General features: G+C 38.2%; 1 non-coding gene across 1 annotated transcript; it reads right to left on the minus strand.

Annotated features, from left to right (window-relative positions):
• Window positions 1-1,529: 1,529 nt before the first annotated feature.
• On the minus strand, window positions 1,530-1,636 carry LOC128286082 (small nucleolar RNA R71). The gene has a single exon (XR_008276627.1). It is a non-coding gene; the product is annotated as a small nucleolar RNA R71 (small nucleolar RNA).
• Window positions 1,637-19,004: the final 17,368 nt, after the last annotated feature.

Below are 19,004 nucleotides of genomic sequence, written 5' to 3' on the forward strand. Positions count from 1 at the left end.
TTATACTTTTGAGATGTACTCTTATTTTATTATGAACTAAACCCCTTAGATACCTAAGAGGGATAAAACCTATGATGGATCTTGTTATTATTATTTGAACTATATGGTAAATACTTGATTTGTTCTGAATTATGTGTTCTTAATGCTTGAGTTAATATTCCCGGTATTAATAAATGATTTGATGTGCTTATGCAAAGGAGGAATAAAACCTGCCTAAGAGTAGATTTGGCATAATTAAACGGAGTTGATCGAATGCCTAGAAATAGGCTTACGTGATTTTGCCGAATTAGGGTGAAACCTAATATGGGAGTCCATAGAATGATTTACTGCTTCTGTAGGGGTTTTAATTAAGAAAGAAATTTCGATTAATTCAATTGAGGGTTAGACATTATTAGTCTCGAAAGGGATAATAACATAGGTTAAGGAATCTCACGGATCAAGTCAAGTGAATAAATCGTCCGGGTCAGAGTTAGATAACAAGTGAAATCTAGGTGGATTCCTCATTGGGTGTCGTCTTTATCAATTGTTTTTCTTCAAGTCTTTTTCCAAATTTTCCCTTTGCTTTAATTAGTTTAGATAATTAGTTTAGATAATTAGTTTAATAAACAAACCCTTTTATTCTTAAGCTAGATAATAAAAAGATAGTTATTACTAGTACTTTTGGTTCCCTTGGGTACGATATCTCGGTCTTGCCATTACTATACTATTGTTCGATAGGTGCGCTTGCGTTTTCGTCATGATAATAGTTAGTCTAGGTTTGATCTTCATTATAAATATTTATTACTTGTTATGAATCACGCGATCAAGTTTTTGGCGCCATTGCCGGGGAACTAAAATATTAGGAACGCTAAATTTTTATTACTTTAGCCATTTAATTTTCTTGCAATTTAATTTAATTTTTATTTTTATTATCTATTAATTTACTTATTCTTTCTCTTGGCAGGTTTTTATAGTTTATGACTAGAAGAAACCCGTTGGGACCATTACTTTTTGACGAAGAAATTGATCGTACAGTTCGTAAAAATCAAAGAGAGATAAGGCGCAGCTTACGATACACGGAGAACAAGCAAGAAGATGATACTTAACCCCCAACTATAGAGATGGCTGAAAACCAAGGCAATCAGCTACCTCCTGCAATTGCGGCTAATCAAAATCCTGCTCCATGCACTACGTATGATTATGCTAAACCTTCTTTAACAGGAACTGAATCTAATATAGTTAGACCTGCTGTAGCTAAAAATACTTGTGAATTAAAACCTAACACTATTCAGATGATACAACAGTTTGTTCATTTTGATGGTTTGTAGGATGAAGATCCCAATGCTCACTTAGCAAATTTCCTGGAATTTTGCGATTCATTAAAAATCAATGGCGTTTCTGATGATGCCATTCATCTTCGATTATTTTCCTTTTCACTGAGAAACAAAGCTAAACAGTGGTTGAACTCGTTACCACGAGGTTCTATCACTACTTGGAAATAAATGACTGAGAAATTTTTACTAAAATATTTTCCGCCGGCTAAAACGGCTAAATTACGTAATGATATCTCTTCTTTTATACAGATGGATTTAGAAACACTTTACAATGCATAGGAGAGATACAAGGACTTACTGAAAAGGTGCCCTCACCATCGGTTACCACTTTGGCTTCAAGTACAAACATTCCACAATGGTCTGAATCCCTCGACTCGGTAAATGGTTGACGCAGCTGATGGAGGAACCATCAACAACAAAACACCTAAAGAGGCTTATGAATTCATAGAGGAGATGTCACTGAATAATTATCAGTGGCAAGTTATGAGGAAAAATCCAATGAAAATACCCGACGTTTATAACATCGATTCAGTCACCATGCTCTCTAATCAGGTAGAACTTCTCAATAAAAAGATTGACGGTTTACTTGGTTCTACGCAAGTACATCCAGTAATGAGGTGTGACTCAAGTGGCAGAGGTGTGCATACAGAATACCAATCCTTCAATCCTACAACTGAAGAAGAACAAGTCAACTATATGGGTAATAATAACTTTCGATCTCAAAATAACCCATACAGTAATACTTATAATGCAGGTTGGAGGAACCACCCAAATTTCTCCTGGGGTGGTCAAGGGAATCAAAAGCCACAAAATCCTCAGGGTTTTCAATAGCCACCTTATCAACAGGAGAAGAAACCAAACCTTGATGAGATGCTTTCTGAATTCATCTTGGTGTCAGAAACTCGTTTCCAAAATATCAAGCCAACACTTAAGAATCAACAAGCATCAATCCAAGGACTCGAAACTCAGATAGGCCAGCTATCCAAACTAATCTCCGAATGACCACAAGGTTGCTTACCAAGTAATACTGAACGTAATCCGAGGGAACACCTCAATGCAATTAGTACCCAAGATAAGGAAGGATTCATTGCACTTGAACCAGAATTACAACAAGACAACGCGATGAATAAAGTTCGAGAAGGGGTAAACGATGATGATCCTAAACAGGTAAGTACGAATTATGAACCTCGTGCGCCTTATCCTAAAGCGATGACAAAAGACAGAACGGAAGAACAATTCGGTAAGTTTCTCAAACTCTTAAAATTATATATTAACTTACCCTTTATTTAAGTTCTTTCACAGATGCCCAACTCAGCAAAATTCTTAAAGGAACTTCTGACTAATAAAAGAAAATTAGACGCTACATCGCATGTGGAACTCAATGCAGTATGCTCAGCTATTCTAAAGAATGAGCTACCTAACAAATTAAAGATCCAGGGAGTTTTACAATTCCTTGCTTAATTGGTAGTCTATCTGTGAATAATGCTTTAGCTGACCTAGGGGCAAGTATAAATGTTATGCCGTATAAAATGTTTCAACGAATAGGTCTCTGTAAACCCAAACAGACTAGGATGAGCATACAATTGGCTGACAAAACAGTTAGATTTCCTAAGGGTATTATTGAAGATGTTATCGTTAAAATTGATAAATTTATTTACCCAGTAGACTTCGTTGTCTTATATATGGATAAGGATAATGAGGTACCTTTAATTTTAGGACGACCCTTTTTAGCAACTGCCAGAACCATTATTAATGTAGGCACAGGAGAGCTAACACTTCGTGCAGGTGACGACGCAGTAACACTCCAAGCACACGACTCAGTCAAAACCTCTAAAACTCAAGATAATGCTACAAAACCTGTCGATGATAAAACTAATATTCAATCGTCTTTGCAGGAACTTCCTCGAACCAAGACAACAGAAACAGTGCGCTACTATCATGAAAAGAACAAAGACGTCCATGAAGAACGAAGACTACGGATAGAAGAGCTACAAAAATGGCGAGAACACAAACCGAGAACACATGATAAACCGAAACTACGCCAAAACAAGCCCGATGCCTCTTCTAATCAACTTAAGGTTGGCGATAAAGTCTTACTAGATGCCGTTGATCCTCACATTGTCACTACCACACCGAATGAGGAAATCCCTATTACGGTACTTAGTATTTTTCCATCCGGTGCAGTAGAGGTGAGTCATCTGAAGTTTGGCACTTTTAAGGTAACCGTTTAAAACCTTATTTAAAGATTGACAACAGGAATGAGGAGTAGGAACTCCTCGAACCACCATGATCATTCAATGGAGAGGTAAGTTGATCTTAGACTATAAATAAGCGCTTCTCAAGAGGCAACCCAAGCACTAACATATTTTGATTTCTTTATTTTTAATTTTAAACACTTTGAATCATTAACTTAATCTTTGAGTTGCAAAGTTTTTCAGAGCACACGGCTAGGAACACGGGCGTGCCTAAAGCCGTGGCCAAACAGGGGAAGAGACACGGCTGTGCGATACGGCATTGTGGAAGTAGGACATGATTTTCCCAAAACACGGGGTACGATAAATCCCCCTCGGCCGTGCGACATGGCCGTGAGTGAACTTGATAGGAGACCACGGATATGCCAGGGACAAGGCTCGATTCTGTTTCTTCGACACAGGCATTAGACACGCCCATGCCATTCAGCCGTGTACAACAATACACGGGCATGCTACTATAACACACAGGCGTGGGAGAAGGGAACAAAGCTCGGCACAACCGTGCGACATGGCCGTGTTCAACACACGCCCATGACACATGGGCGTGGGATAATAGCCGGGCACGACCTAAATTGCAAAATTCGAAAAGCATGGGCTCACTCTTAAAGTACACGGGCGTGGCCCTAGGCCGTGTAAACCTCTCCTATATAAGCAAACCACTATTCATCTTCTTCCTCCTTCCATAACCCTAGCCGAAACCTAGCTTACCCCACTCCCTAATTCCTATTCTGGCCACCATTACCCAGATTCTCACTTCCCCAACCCCCAAACCACCCTCAAATCCATTCCTCTTGCATTAATCGCCACGCTCTCTATACCCTTCATTTTTCCTCCACGTGGCTATATCCTCGCGTCACACGCCCGTGCTCACCATCAACACGCCCGTGCGCCGCCATACAACAGCCTTTGCTTCACTTTCTCAACCTCATTTCTCTAATTTGTGTTGCTACATTAGTATTCTACATACTTTACATAGATATTGTTACTATTACAAATATGTTTTAGACAACTTAGGAATTTGCTTTGGAATTTTCTATATTTGAATTGTTTAAGCTACTAATTAGCATATACTAGTTTTAGGCCTCTTGCTTAACTACTGATGTATCTCGGATTCTATCAATGCTAATGTATTTTCAAGAACATTATGTCATCATCGAGAGGCAAGAAGGCCAGGGTTCCATCCTCAAAGAGACGTAGGGGACTGGGTTCTTCCTCTGTACGTGCTACAGCTGAAGTTTGGCACCCGTTCCTTGAATTTCCACAAGCTTCGTAGGAGGAGCTATTTTAGATACTACACGCGCGACCCATCACTACAGGTTGCTGCATTGACTGGGTTTCCGTAGAGCAAATCCAGCTAGCTGATCATCCACGCCCTCCCGTCCACAGACCGATGGGAACGATTCTTCGCTATTATCGAGCCCACTTATTTAGAGCTAACTTTAGAATTATACTCTACTTTTCATTTATAGGTGGTGATGACAAACAATGAAGATCCAGGCACCATTCACTTCTGATTAGGCAGTCTAGTTTGCTCGATGAGTGTCCCAGAGTTTAGAGTCACTTTGGGACTTTACACCAATGAGTTTATGGAGGAGGAGGACATGAATGCACTACCACGCAACATCCACATTTCTCCCTCCTTGTGCTGGAAAGCTTTGGCACCACTCTCTTCCACCTACGACCCCAGCCGCTCGAAGGCCTCAGCTCTCCCCCCTTCCTTACGATATCTCCATGCCATATTGGCACACACCTTGACCAGAAGGAGAGAGAGCACCGGCGTCGTCAACACCCACGATGCATACTATTTATGGTGTATGGGGAATGCACATGTGATTGACTTGGCATACTTCATTGCTTTCACCATTCGCCATCATACCGAGCGGCATAGGAAGGGAGTGATCTCTATCGGCCCCTACGTGACGTGCCTTGCCAGACATTTCGGTCTCCTCAACACCGTGGCCCAGTGATCAGCGCTTACAGTGATAGGTCAGATGTCCCTACAGGGCATCACGACTATGTTACACATGAGGATGATCGAGCGCTGACGTGGGACCGATCCTCCTCAATATCATCTTTGTCATGCCATTGACAAGGAGGATCTTGAGGACATTCCTAATGATGTTCCCCCACAACATGAGGAACCTTCCACCGTGCCACCTAGGGAACGACCAGCTTATGCGGCTGCTTCATTGGCACACCTTTCCGACCAACTCGCTCACTTCGAGCAGTATTGCACTACATAGTTTGAGATGATTCACGAGCGAGATCGGCGACATGATAGATAGATTGACGACATACAGGCCATGATGCAGCAACTATGCCAGCACTTCCACATCGCCACTCCAATGCCACCACTTGAGGGCCCCACTGATGATGATCATTGAATCCTCTTATCTTTTTATTTTTATTTTTATTTTTCTTCTTATTTTTGTTTTTTATTTTCTTTTGAAAGACATATCTATATTAGTAAATTTTATTTTCTTCATTTTTCTGGTATTTCTAACAAATAATCCCACTACGCTCTCTTCTACACCAACTCTTAATAAGCTCTTCATGATTCTACAGGCTTCCAAGAAAAGCTGCTAGGAATATTTTACGGAATGAGGAAACAAATAGGGAACAATACAAAATGAATGCCATGTTCAATGACACAATTTCTTCATCTAGCCAAGAACAATGACGGCTACTACTTTCCCCAAACAATCTAGCCTCAGAATCAAACTCCGCATCCATATAACAAGGAGCTTCATCTCCTTTCCTCTTATAATTTTCTTTATTTTGAATAATCTATCTTTGTACATTGAGAGCAATGTACATCTTAAGTGTGGGGGGGTGAACATGAAACCTAACTTTTTGCATTATTCTCAAATCCCTGAATTTGGACTTGTGCTTAAGTGATTTTCTCATAATCTTGATCGAATGAATTCTGATTGATCTATAATTATTATTGATATGTCATGAATTAGACCATAGGAATTATGCATGATTATTTGATTATAGGACATTAGAGAATCGAGCATGATAAGTTGATATTTTGAGAACTAAAATTTTTAGACTATTTTCCTAAATTGAGGTATTATCTTGAAATCTTAAGTATAAAGGAATGACATCAAAAACCCAAATTTTTGGTGAGATTTTTGAGCCTTTTGAGCATATAGCTTTCTTTCTTGCTCACTTCTTTTGTGGTTTGAGTGCGTCAGTATTGAACTGTTATTCTAGAACTTGCTTGATTATGCATGTCGAGACCACACCATTTGATTTGTTATATCAAAATGATTAAGGCACTTAGGATTAACCCACTCATGCCATGAAAAGCCTACCTCCACAATTAACCCCTAGTAAACCCCCTTGAGCCTACTAACTTTCTTTTATTGATTAACCTTCATCATTATCCCATTAACCTATTATTATTGAAATCCTCTTGCTTAATTTATTTTTTTATCGAGATTAAATTTAATGCTGTTACCTCACTATGTTTACCATTTTTTGTTACTGAATCATGAAGTATGATTTCTATATTGTATTGACTTGATTTGTTCTTAAAAAAAATATATTGTAATTCTCAGCTAAAGTTGTAATGAACTCATGTAAAATAGTTCTAGATATTTGTTTATGGTTCAATAATTACGTTTTTTATAGTGAGGTAATATATTGAAATTATCTCGATTCTAACCCTTGTCTCTTCAGCTTGTATCCATACCTATAACCTAAACCTCATTACAACCTTCTAAAGTCCTTTTGATTGATGTATCATCTTAAATTACAGTGGTGGAGATTTGATTTTCATGCAAGCCTATGGTAATGGCTTTTCATTATTGACTATTGAGTGGTTCAATTATTGTCCTTAAACACTTTGAGTGATTTGAGTGAATCTTTAGTGCGGATGTTATCTCTTGTATATTTAGGACTAGAGTTAATTACTTAGAAGAAGGAGATTACCTATGATTTTATTATCAAAATATTCGATTTAGATTGTTTGAGGCCCTATACTTGAATTCTCACTGTATGATTTTTTGTGGAATAACTTGTAACATTATCAGTAATGATTATGTGATTGACAGGAATGAATTCTAATAGTAAATGAGAATTTTGCTTGAGGACAAGCAAATGCTTAAGTGTGGGGGTATTTGATAAACGCCAAATTATACATATCTATACCCCAAATACTTAGCATATTTATGGATGTTTACTACTAGATTTGTGGATTTTGGTGCTCTTAATTCGGTTATTTCATGTTTTGTACTCAGGAGAGCACCAAGAGTCAAAAGGAGCAAAAAACGAGCTAAAAAGGGACAAAACGGACCAAATCGAGAATACCACACGGGCTGCTCACACGCCCATGTCCTTCGAGGGTGTCGACCAAGGCTCTCACGATTCACACGGCCTGGCCATTGACCCACATGGCCGTGTGCAATTTAACGGATCAAACATGGCCTGGCAATCACGTCACACGGCTGTGGCACACGGGCGTGTCCCTTTTTCAAAGAGTTGTGTTTTACACGGAAAAGGATACGTAGGGAGGAAGAAAGCTAATCTAAAGCCTATATAAACACCCTAAGTGTGACCTAATATGGGGGCCTCTTCCACAAATTTTCTGGAATATAGAACCACACACCAGGAATTACTTGAAGAAAGCCAAACGATCCATCCCACAAGTAGGAGCTACTCCAAGACTGAAGATTTCCCTCAGAATTCCTTCAAAGGTTTTAGAGTTTTCTTCATGTTTTGTTATTTTTATACTTTTGGGATGTACTCTTATTTTATTATGAACTAAACCCCTTAAATACCTAAGGGGGATAAAACCTATGATGGATCTTGTTATTATTATCTGAAGTGTATGGTAAATACTTGATTTGTTCTTAATTATGTGTTCTTAATGCTTGAATTAATATTCCGGGTATTAATTCATGATTTGATGTGCTTATGCAGAGGAGGAATAGACCTTGCCTAAGAGTAGATTTGGCATAATTAAGCAGATTTGATCGAACGCCTAGAAATAGGGTTACGAGATTTTTCCGGATTAGGGTGAAACCTAATATGGGAGTCCATAGAGTGATTTACTGCTTCCCTAGGGGTTTTAATTAAGAAACAAAATTTGATTAATTCAACTGAGGGTTAGACGTTATTAGTCTTGAAAGGGATAATAACATAGGTTAGGGAATCTCATGGATAAAGTCAAGTGAATAAATCGTCCAGTTCAGAGTCAGATAACAAGTTAAATCTAGGTGGATTCCTCATTGGGTGTCGTCTTTATCAATTTCTTTTCTTCAAGTCTTTTTCCAAATTTTCCCTTTGCTTTAATTAAATTAGTTAATTAGTTTAGATAATTACTTTAATAAACAAACCCTTTTATTCTTAAGATAGATAATAAAAAGATAGTTATTACTAGTACTTTTGGTTCCCTTGGGTACGATATCCCGGTCTTGCCATTACTATACTATTGTTCGATAGGTGCGCTTGCCTTTTCGTTGTGATAATAGTTAGTCTAGGTGTGATCTTCATTATAAATATTTATTACTTGTTACGAATCACGCAATCAAGGGCCTACGAGGCCCAAAACATAGATTGAAGGTGATTCGAGATTAACAGAAGACTTTAGAAAACTTTAGGGCAACTTAGGAAAATATTCCTACTTTGGGAGTCACACGCCCTTGTGGGTAGGCCGTGTGATTACACACGCCCATGTGGCTTAGGAAACGTCCGTGTCCTCAACCCGTGTAACTCTCTGACTTTGATGTCATCATACAATTAGGTTCACATGGCCAAGTCACACATCCTTGTGCTTAGGCCGTGTGGCAAATTAAATTCTCGAAATTAAGTGCAGACTTCACACGGCCTGGGCACAAGACCATGTCCTAGGGCCGTGTCTATCACACGACTGAGACACATGGCCCTGTCTCTGCCCGTGTGTTTACAACTGGGCATTCTTTTTGCAATAACTAGGGTGCAGAGGAGACACGGTCTAACCACATGCCCATGGGGCAATGTGACAGCCCAAAATTGACCCTAGTCGGGATGTGGTTTCGGGACCACAAAACCGAGGCATAAAAATAATTTAAAATTTATTTTGATGCCTATGATATGTGTTAATTTGTGTGTGACATTTTTGATGTTTCGATTTAGTGTTATAAATGCGAATTTCACTAGAAAGGACCTAGTAGTGAACTTTGAAAGTATGATGGGGAAATGTGTGATGACTAGTTGCTCATGCATGCAAAAATAAGGGATTTGCATGTCAAATTTCCCCCCCCAACATGAAGTGGCCGGCCATGGCAAGAGAGGATGGGCAAAACATGTCATGAAACATGTTTTGTTGGTGCATTAGGGAGAAATAATAAACAAAGGTGTATGGGTAAGAAAAGAATGAAAAAAAATGTGTGTGAGTGAGGTATTCCCCCCCATTGCCGTGAGTTGTAGAGAAGGAAAGAAAAAAATTTTGTTCATCCTTTCTTTGAGCCAAAACTAAGGAAGAAGGAGGATTTTTGCTTCATGCTTGGTTTGGAAGAGATCTAGAAGGAGATTTGGCTAAGTTTGCATCAAGATTAAGGTATGTATGAGGTTGTGTTAGGAGTTTCATGCATGTTTTGGTTGCTAACTTGATGTGCATGTTAGCCATGGCTCAAATCTTTGTTATGCCATGGAAATGGTATTTGGCCAAAGTTGTTATGGTGATAAAGCCATTGCATGCTAAGTGTGAAGCTTGATGATGATGCATGCAATGATGGATTGTCTACTCTTGAGTAAGATTTTGAGCTTTCTTTTGTTTTATCATGATTGAAGTTGAAAAGGAGCATGATTGTCATATTCGCCATGATGCATTCATGAGCATGGTTCATGCTTCTTGCATGTTAGTTAAAATTTGTGTTTTGGATGGCTATGGACACCTTGAAATTCGCCATGCTCATATATGTATATATATGTTTGCACATGATGTTTTGGTTATGAAGGAAGTGATGAATAAGTTTGTTTAAAGAAGAAGATGTTGAAGAATAATTGTGAAATTTGCAAGCACAATTGCCTAGCACACATATAAGTGCTTGATGCTATATTATAAGTTTTGAGCCACAATATGCAAAGCATTAACTAGTAAAATGCATGCTGTTTTTGTGAGGTATTAAGTGCATAATTGGCCTCAACATGTACATGAATATTCGCCTTGGGTAGCCTATTGAAGGCCTTAGCATTTCCTTGATGCTCGAATAAATTGTATTGAATTGCTTGATGTAGTATAAAATGTGCATGACCATTGTGTATTCAAGCTAAAGGGTGGCCATATGACCATTTAAACTCCTTGTCATATTCGCCATAAGCTAGCACAATGAGGTTTTAATAAATTGAATTTGTTTGAATTAGCTCAAGAGCTTAGAGGGCCACAATTGGACAAGGGAAGGAGAAAGTGATCGAATAGCCGAAAAAGCCGTTCGACAACATCCGAGGTAAGTCCTCAAGAAGTGACCCTACTTGAATTATGTGAAATAAAGTATGGATGTGTATTGATTATTGATTATGTGTGCATGAGTATTTGAATTCTACCCGGCTAAGTCCCAAGGCGAATATGCTTGTGACTATAATTGCGTTTGAGCCTTAATAACGAAAATGAAATATGTATGTCCAATGATAATTGATGTATGTGTTCATGGGAAATTGAATGATATCCGGGCTAAATCAAGACAATTATGCTGGAAATTATATCCGGTTAAGACCGAAGGCAATTGTGCTAGTGGCTACATCCGGCTAAGACCGAAGGCATTCGTGCGAGACATTCTATCCGGGCTAAGACCGAAGGCATTTGTGCACATGGTTATATCCGGTTATATTCCGAAGAATCTTGGGCTGGAGGTGAGTGTTGGTTGCTGTAATAAATTCAATGAGTACACTCAAAAAGCCCAAAGAATGAGGTACGTTTATATGTGCATTGGAAAGTCGACATGTTTGAGCAACATTCGCTCAATCGACTAATGAATTTCAGTTATTGAATTGATTGATACTTTGTGAAATTATATAATGATGAAGTGTGAAGTAAGAATGTGTATTAATGAAATGATGCATTTGGCTATGTGGATGTATTGCTGTAATTAGAGTTGATTATATTCCTTGAGACTTACTAAGCATAAAATGCTTACCCCGTTGCTTTGGCTCTCAGTTTTCTAGATTTCGCTCGAAGCAATCGGATTTGGGATCGTTGAAGTCGAAGTCATCCACACTATCAAGCCTCCATTTTGGTATAAATTTTTGGTTGAACTTGAGATGGCATGTATAGGACTACCCCTTGTTGGTTAAATATGTTGTGATGTATATATGTACGGCCATGCGAAAATGGCTCGAAAAAGGAAGCATGAACTTAGACTATTTGTGGTTTGTATGTATATATTTGGTGTCATGATGTGGCTATGGATTGGAAATGGGAATGTTGGTCACATGATCAGCCATTGGCATGGTTAAAATGATCATATATGAACCTATGTATGGCAAGACTAGTTGGTTCATGGAGACTACCAAATAGGTAAGACCTACCTTAAAAACAGATGCTGCCAGCTGCAGTGACGTGAATGTGAAAAATCACCAAAATTTGTAGGAATGGTATTAAATAGTGAATAAGCTATGTAAATGAACCTTGATGAGTCTATTTTCATATGGAAGAAACGAAATGGTCATAGGAGTTACATGTTAAGAGATATTAAGGCTATTGTGAGACAGGGCCAGAACGGTTTCTGGGTCTCCTGTCGCAACTTTAAAAATTTACTATAAATTATCCACAAAGAATTAGGAGTCATGCCTTATATTTACAGATTCCATTTTGAGTCTAGTTTCATTAGAAACAAACAGCACCAGTGTTAAAGCCCTGTACAGAGAGATATTCAAGTTATAACGCGCGAAGGTCAGAGCAGTCGATCCCTGTAACATGGGTGACTTTAACTAATAAACTGTACCAATTGGCCCGACCAAAAATTCTAGAAACAAATCCATTGATGGATATATGATTCTAAATTCAGGGAAAATTTACGAAACCAGTTTCCGAGTTTTGAAACTCGAGATATGATTTTTAAGGCGACAGTGACGCAGTTTTCTAGCCCGACTGGAAATGTCAAATTGGTGGGCAAAATATGTGGACTTGGCTTGTTAACCCCTCGTGTCCGACACCGGTGATGGTCTCGGGATCGGGGTGTTACAGGCAAACCGTGTGTCACATATGGCCTAGACACACGCCCGTGTGTTTACTCGTGTGGACAAATTTTAGGCTATCTTCCAAGCCATTTGTCACTCTTAAATGCTTATTTGCTTATTTATCTAAGGTGACATGCAACCTAGTATATTTAGTCACTTGAAAACTCATAAATATGATTATTCCATGCCTTTGTAATGATAGCATGTCACTTATCCAAAACATCATACTTTCATATGACATTCCACACCGATTTCATGTTCATTCATTAGGCTAACCCTACTTGTAAATTACCTAATCATACCATAGATTTGGCATACTTATTAACCATGATTCATTCACTTAGCACATGTGCCATTCATCACACATCTTATCCACAAACAAACACATCAAACATAAAACATTACATGCATGTACAATTGATTAGGGTTACAACCCAAATGATCAATATGGACCAATCACATGGCCATATACAAAATAAATCAAATATTTCCATAAGGCAACACATTTGACCAGACCAATATGACATATAACAAAAAGACCAAGTCCACATACTTGCTATACCAAAAATATTGAGAGTAATTATACCCCAAATGTCCAATTGATAGTGTGATCGAGCCTCCGACGTCCTTCGATCCCTGAGTTAGCTTGGCGATACTATAAGAAAATGGGAAAAGAGAGGGCGAGTAAGCATGAAGCTTAGTAAGTTCACATTTAAATAAACAGCAACAATAATCGTAGACATATATATATATATAAATATATAAACATTAGTGACATAGCATAGATTTACTTTTGTGTTATTTTAAACTCATAGATATAACTCAAATTTGTAAGCATAACTTACACATTTTCAATCTTACCAAAATTTCATCACATATTGAGCTCATACATGAGAGTTTATCGTACATACCTGTACCAACTCAACTCACAATGTCATATCCTCTCTTCATTGATTTACCTGTCGATTAACTCACAAGTTTACCCATTGAACACTCGGAATATTATTGGATACATGGAAGACTTGCACATAGTGCATCAAATGTAGCCATATGCCACCCCATATCACAATCACATATCGCTCACTCACGAGCTAATCACGGGTCTACTCACACAAGCTGAAAGGAACCCGCACCACATGCCAGGCTACCCAGCCACCGATAGGATGTAAGACCAGCATCTAAATTCACATATCACATATACACATATTCATGAGCGAATATTCACATAGTTCCTAGTGACATGTCACATTGTATCCTAAACTATTCCTAAGGTTCAAACGGGGTTTTCTCGATATCTCATGTTCGTCGAATTCATTCACAATCTCGTGCTCGTAGATTATAGCATCATTCATACACTTGACATAATAAGTACCCATATAAAATCATACAATAACAAAATATTAAAAACATGAAATATCATTGCATTATTTACACATGAGCTTTCCTCGGTACAAAATGATAATAATTGAGTCTAATCGTTGTATACATTACTCTTTCCTCGATCAAGACCCGTATCACGTTTTTTTTCTATAATGCCAAATTTAACTCGTTTATTAATCTCATTATTCAAATCAATCCATATTTCATACTTTGGTAAAAATGCCTTTTTACCCCTAACTTTTTACTTATTTATAATTTGGTCCCTAGGCTAGTAGAATGAAACGTGTTCATTTTCTTGGTTACCCAAGCCTAGCCGAACCTTTACGATGCTCATATCAGCCCATATTTTCCTTTATTTCACATTATTACTACCTACTTTTACACTTTTACAAACAAGTCCCCTTTTTGAATGTTTTCACTAAAAATCACCTAGTAAAAGATGTTTTTCATGCATCAAACATTCATATTCCTCTATTAATCAACAAAAGACATGCATGTTACACATGGGTCAAGTTTCATACATGGATCGTAGCTCAAAATATAGTTAGAAATGGATAAATCATGCTTCAAACATCTCAAAATTTCAAAGAACATTAAAAACGGGGATAGGATTGACTTAAAATCAATCTTGAAATGTTGAACAAAACCCTAACTATGGTGTCTTACAATTTTTGGCAATGAGAGAAGAAGACGGACACCAATTTGGACTTATTTTCCCCTTTTTATTCTTTTATTTACCAAATGACCAAAATACCCTTAATGCTTTTCCTTCAAAATTTTCTTATACATGTCCACTTTTATCCAAACTTTTAGAAATTGGTCAAATTACTAATTAGGACCCTCTAATCCATAATCTAAAGCAATTTCATGCTTAAAGCTTCTAGAATGCAAGTTTTACATCTTATTCAATTTGGTCCCTAAAATCTAATTAGACATTTTATGCATAGAATTTCTTCATGAAACTTTCACACAAGCATGCAATCATAATATAGACCTCATGAGAATCATAAAATAATTATTTTTATTTTGGATTTGTGGTCCTGAAACCACTATTCTGACTAGGCCCTAAGTTGGGATGTTACAATTCTCCCCCTTAGGTATTTTCGTCCTCGAAAATCTTACCGGTGAAAAGATTTGGGTATTGTTTTCTCATAGCCTCCTCAGGCTCCCATGTAGCCTCTTCAACCCCATGTCTTTGCCATAAAACTTTCACAAGAGCAACACCTTTGTTTCTCAATTGCTTGACTTCCGGAACCAAGATTTTAATCGGCTCTTCGCCATAAGTCATATCTGGTCAGATCTCGACCTCTGCCGGTGAAATCACGTGCGAAGGATTGGATCGATATCGGTGTAACATAGACACATGAAACACATCATGAATCTTTTCCAATTCAGATTGTAAGGTTAACCGATAGGCAACTGGCCCTACACTATCGGTAATCTCATACGATCCAATAAAGCATGGGCTTAATTTGCCTTTCCTACCAAACCTCAAAATCTTTTTCTGTGGGGACACTTTCAAAAATACTTGATCACTGACCTGAAACTCAATCTCTTTCCGTTTCAAATCTGCGTACAATTTCTGTCTGTCTAAAGCGGCTTTCAGACAAGCTCAAATCACTTTTGCCTTTTCTTCGATTTCTTTAACCAAATCAACTCCATGAATCTGATTCTTTCTGAGTTCAGTCCAATACAAAGGCGTTCGGCACTTAAGCCCATACAATGCCTCATAAGGCGCCATCTTCAAAATCGACTAAAAACTGTTGTTGCAGGTAAATTCTACCAATGATAAATACTTTTCCCAATTACCTTGGAACTGAAGGACACAACACCGCAACATATCTTCAAGGATCTGAATTACTCACTGAGTCTGACTGTCAATTTTTGGATGGAAAGCGGTACTAAAATTCAATTTTGTACCTAAGGCCTCTTACAACTTCTTCCAAAATCGAGAAGTGAACCTTGGATCTCTATCCGATATAATCGATAAAGGCATTCCATGAAACCTCACTATCGCAGAAATATACAACTTGGTTAGCTTGTCAAGTGAATAGTCAGTACGTACTAGTACAAAATGAGCCGACTTTATCAATCGATCAACCACAACCCATACAACATCTTTCTTTCTTGGTGTCAAAGGCAAACTCGTCACGAAATCCATGGTAATACGGTCCCATTCCACTAGGGAACCATCACAAGATGAAGTAAGCCTGAAGGTACTTGATATTCAGCCTTTACATGTTGACAAATTAGGCATCTCGAAACAAACTCGGAAATATCTTTTTCCATACTTGGCCACTAATAAAATTTCTACAAATCATTGTACATTTTTGTACTACCTGGTGCATAGACAGATGACTACTATAGGCTTCAAGAAAAATCTTCTGAATCAACTCATTATTCTTAGGAATACAAATCCTATCTTGGAACATTAAGCAACCATCAGAACTAATTCAAAAATCTGATTCTATATTCGATTCACATTGGACTCTTTGGACTCGCAATTCACCGTCACTTTGTTGAGCTTCATAAATCTCTTGAAGAAACATTGGGCTAGCCCTCAACTTAGCTAAAATCAAACCATCATTTGAGGTCAACTGAGTGTTCATAGCCCTCAACGTGAACAAGGATTTCCTACTCAAGGCATCGGCGACCACCTTCGCCCTTCCCGGGTGATGATCAATCACTAGCTCATAGTCTTTTACCAACTCTAACCATCTCTATTGTCGTAGGTTCCAGTCCTTTTGAGTCATCAAATACTTTAGACTTTTATGGTCAGTATACACCCAACATTTCTCACCATACAAATGATGTCTCCAAATCTTCAACGTAAACTTAATTGCAGCTAACTCCAAATCGCGTGTTGGATAATTATTTTCATGCGCTTTCAACTACCTCGAGGCATAAGCGATTACCTTGCCTTCTTGTATAAGCACGCAACCTAATCCATTCAAGGATGCATCACTATACATTACAAATTCCTTTCTCGACTCAGGTTGTACTAAATTTGGAGCCGCAGTCAACAATGCCTTTAGCTTCTCAAAACTCTGTTGGCATTTTTCCGTCCATTCAAACTCAACATCCTTTTGTAACAATCTCGTCATCGAAAGCAGTCATGGAAAATCCTTTAACAAACTTTCTGTACTAACCGGCAAAGCCTAGAAAGCTTTTAACCTCTGACACATTTCTTGACGGTTTCCATTCAACAATAGTCGAAATCTTACTCGAATCCACTCGGATGCCATCACCCGAAACAATGTGCCCTAAGAATCCAAATTCTCAAAGCCAAAACTCACTATTACTAAACTTAGCATACAACTATTTGTCTCTCAAGGTTTACAGAACTGTTCTCAAGTGCTCGGCATGCTCAGTCTCATCACGAGAATAAATTAGGATATCATCAATAAAAACAACAAAAAATTTATCCAGGTATGGTCAGAAAATACGATTCATTAAATCCATAAATATAGCGGGCGCATTTGTTAAACCAAAAGGCATAACCAAAAATTCGCAGTGACCATACCTCATCCGAAATGCAGTCTTCGGTATGTCTGAATCTTTCATTCTCAACTAGTAGTAACTGGACCTTAAGTCTATCTTCGAAAATATTGTGCCCCCTTCAATTGGTCAAACAAGTCATCAATTCTTGGTAAGGGATGCTTATTCTTTATGGTTACCTTATTGAGCTACCTGTAGTTAATGCACAATCTCATCGAACCATTTTTTTTTTACAAATAGTACCAGTGCACCCCACGGAGAATAACTGGGGTTCGTGAAACCTTTGTCCGTCAATTCTTGTAACTGAACTTTCAACTCCTTTAACTTCGTTGGAGCCATCCTATACGAAGCGATTGAAATAGGTGCAGTGCTCGAAACTAACTTGATGCCAAACTAAACTTCTCTAATTGGAGGTAGTCTAGGCACCTCTTTTGGAAATACATCTGGATATTCACATACTACCGATACTGACTCAATTTTCAACTCAGACTCCGTCGTATTCAACACAAAGGCAAGATACGCTTCATAACCTTTTCTCATATATCTTTGAGCAGTCATAGAAGAAATTACTACAGGCAAGCTATCTGATTCATCCGATTCTACCCGAAGGATGTCACCACTTTCACATTTCAAATCAATGATTTTCTTTCCACAGTCTACCACTACATCATGCATGGTCAACCAATCCATTCCAAGTATTATATCAAATTCATCAAATGACAAAAGTTTGAGATTAGCTGGAAAACAATGACCTCTAATCATTAAAGGGCAATACCTATATACTTGGTCAACTATCACATGCTTGCCTAGAGGGTTTAACACTTTTACCATGAATTCTGTAGACTTGACGAGCATATTCATACTAGATGCTAATTTCACACATACATATGAATGGGTAGATCCTGGATCTATCAAAGCAATAATAGAAGTATCATAGAGAAAAAAAATCCGTAATCACATCAGGGGATGAAGCCTCTTCACGAGCGCGAATGGCGTAAGTCCTCGCAGGTGCTCTTCCTTTGGGTCTCCTAGTCGATTCTCTAGGTGCACTCTTGCTACTCGTTCCATTTCCCAAATTTTTCTATGGTCTTCCTCTAGAAGTAGTATTCCCCGACCTCGCACCCTAAAATTTTTCCTTTTCAAATGGTTATGCGAACTGCACTTAAAACATGTCCGGCTATTCATCCAGCATTTACCGAGGTGACGTCTGCCACAATGTTGGCACTCAGGTCTATTAGGTCGAGCGTTACCCACACTCACTATCGAGGTAGTCTGGGCCTTATGACCTAAATACTGTTTCCCATGGTTCCTGGTTGAGAATTCAGTCGGAACATTTGATCGAGTATTAAACTCATTCGATTTCTTAGTTGAGGACTGAAATGACTTACCCATCTGT

The sequence above is a fragment of the Gossypium arboreum genome, chromosome 12 (assembly GCF_025698485.1).
Source record: "Gossypium arboreum isolate Shixiya-1 chromosome 12, ASM2569848v2, whole genome shotgun sequence".
Taxonomy (NCBI): Eukaryota; Viridiplantae; Streptophyta; class Magnoliopsida; order Malvales; family Malvaceae; genus Gossypium; species Gossypium arboreum.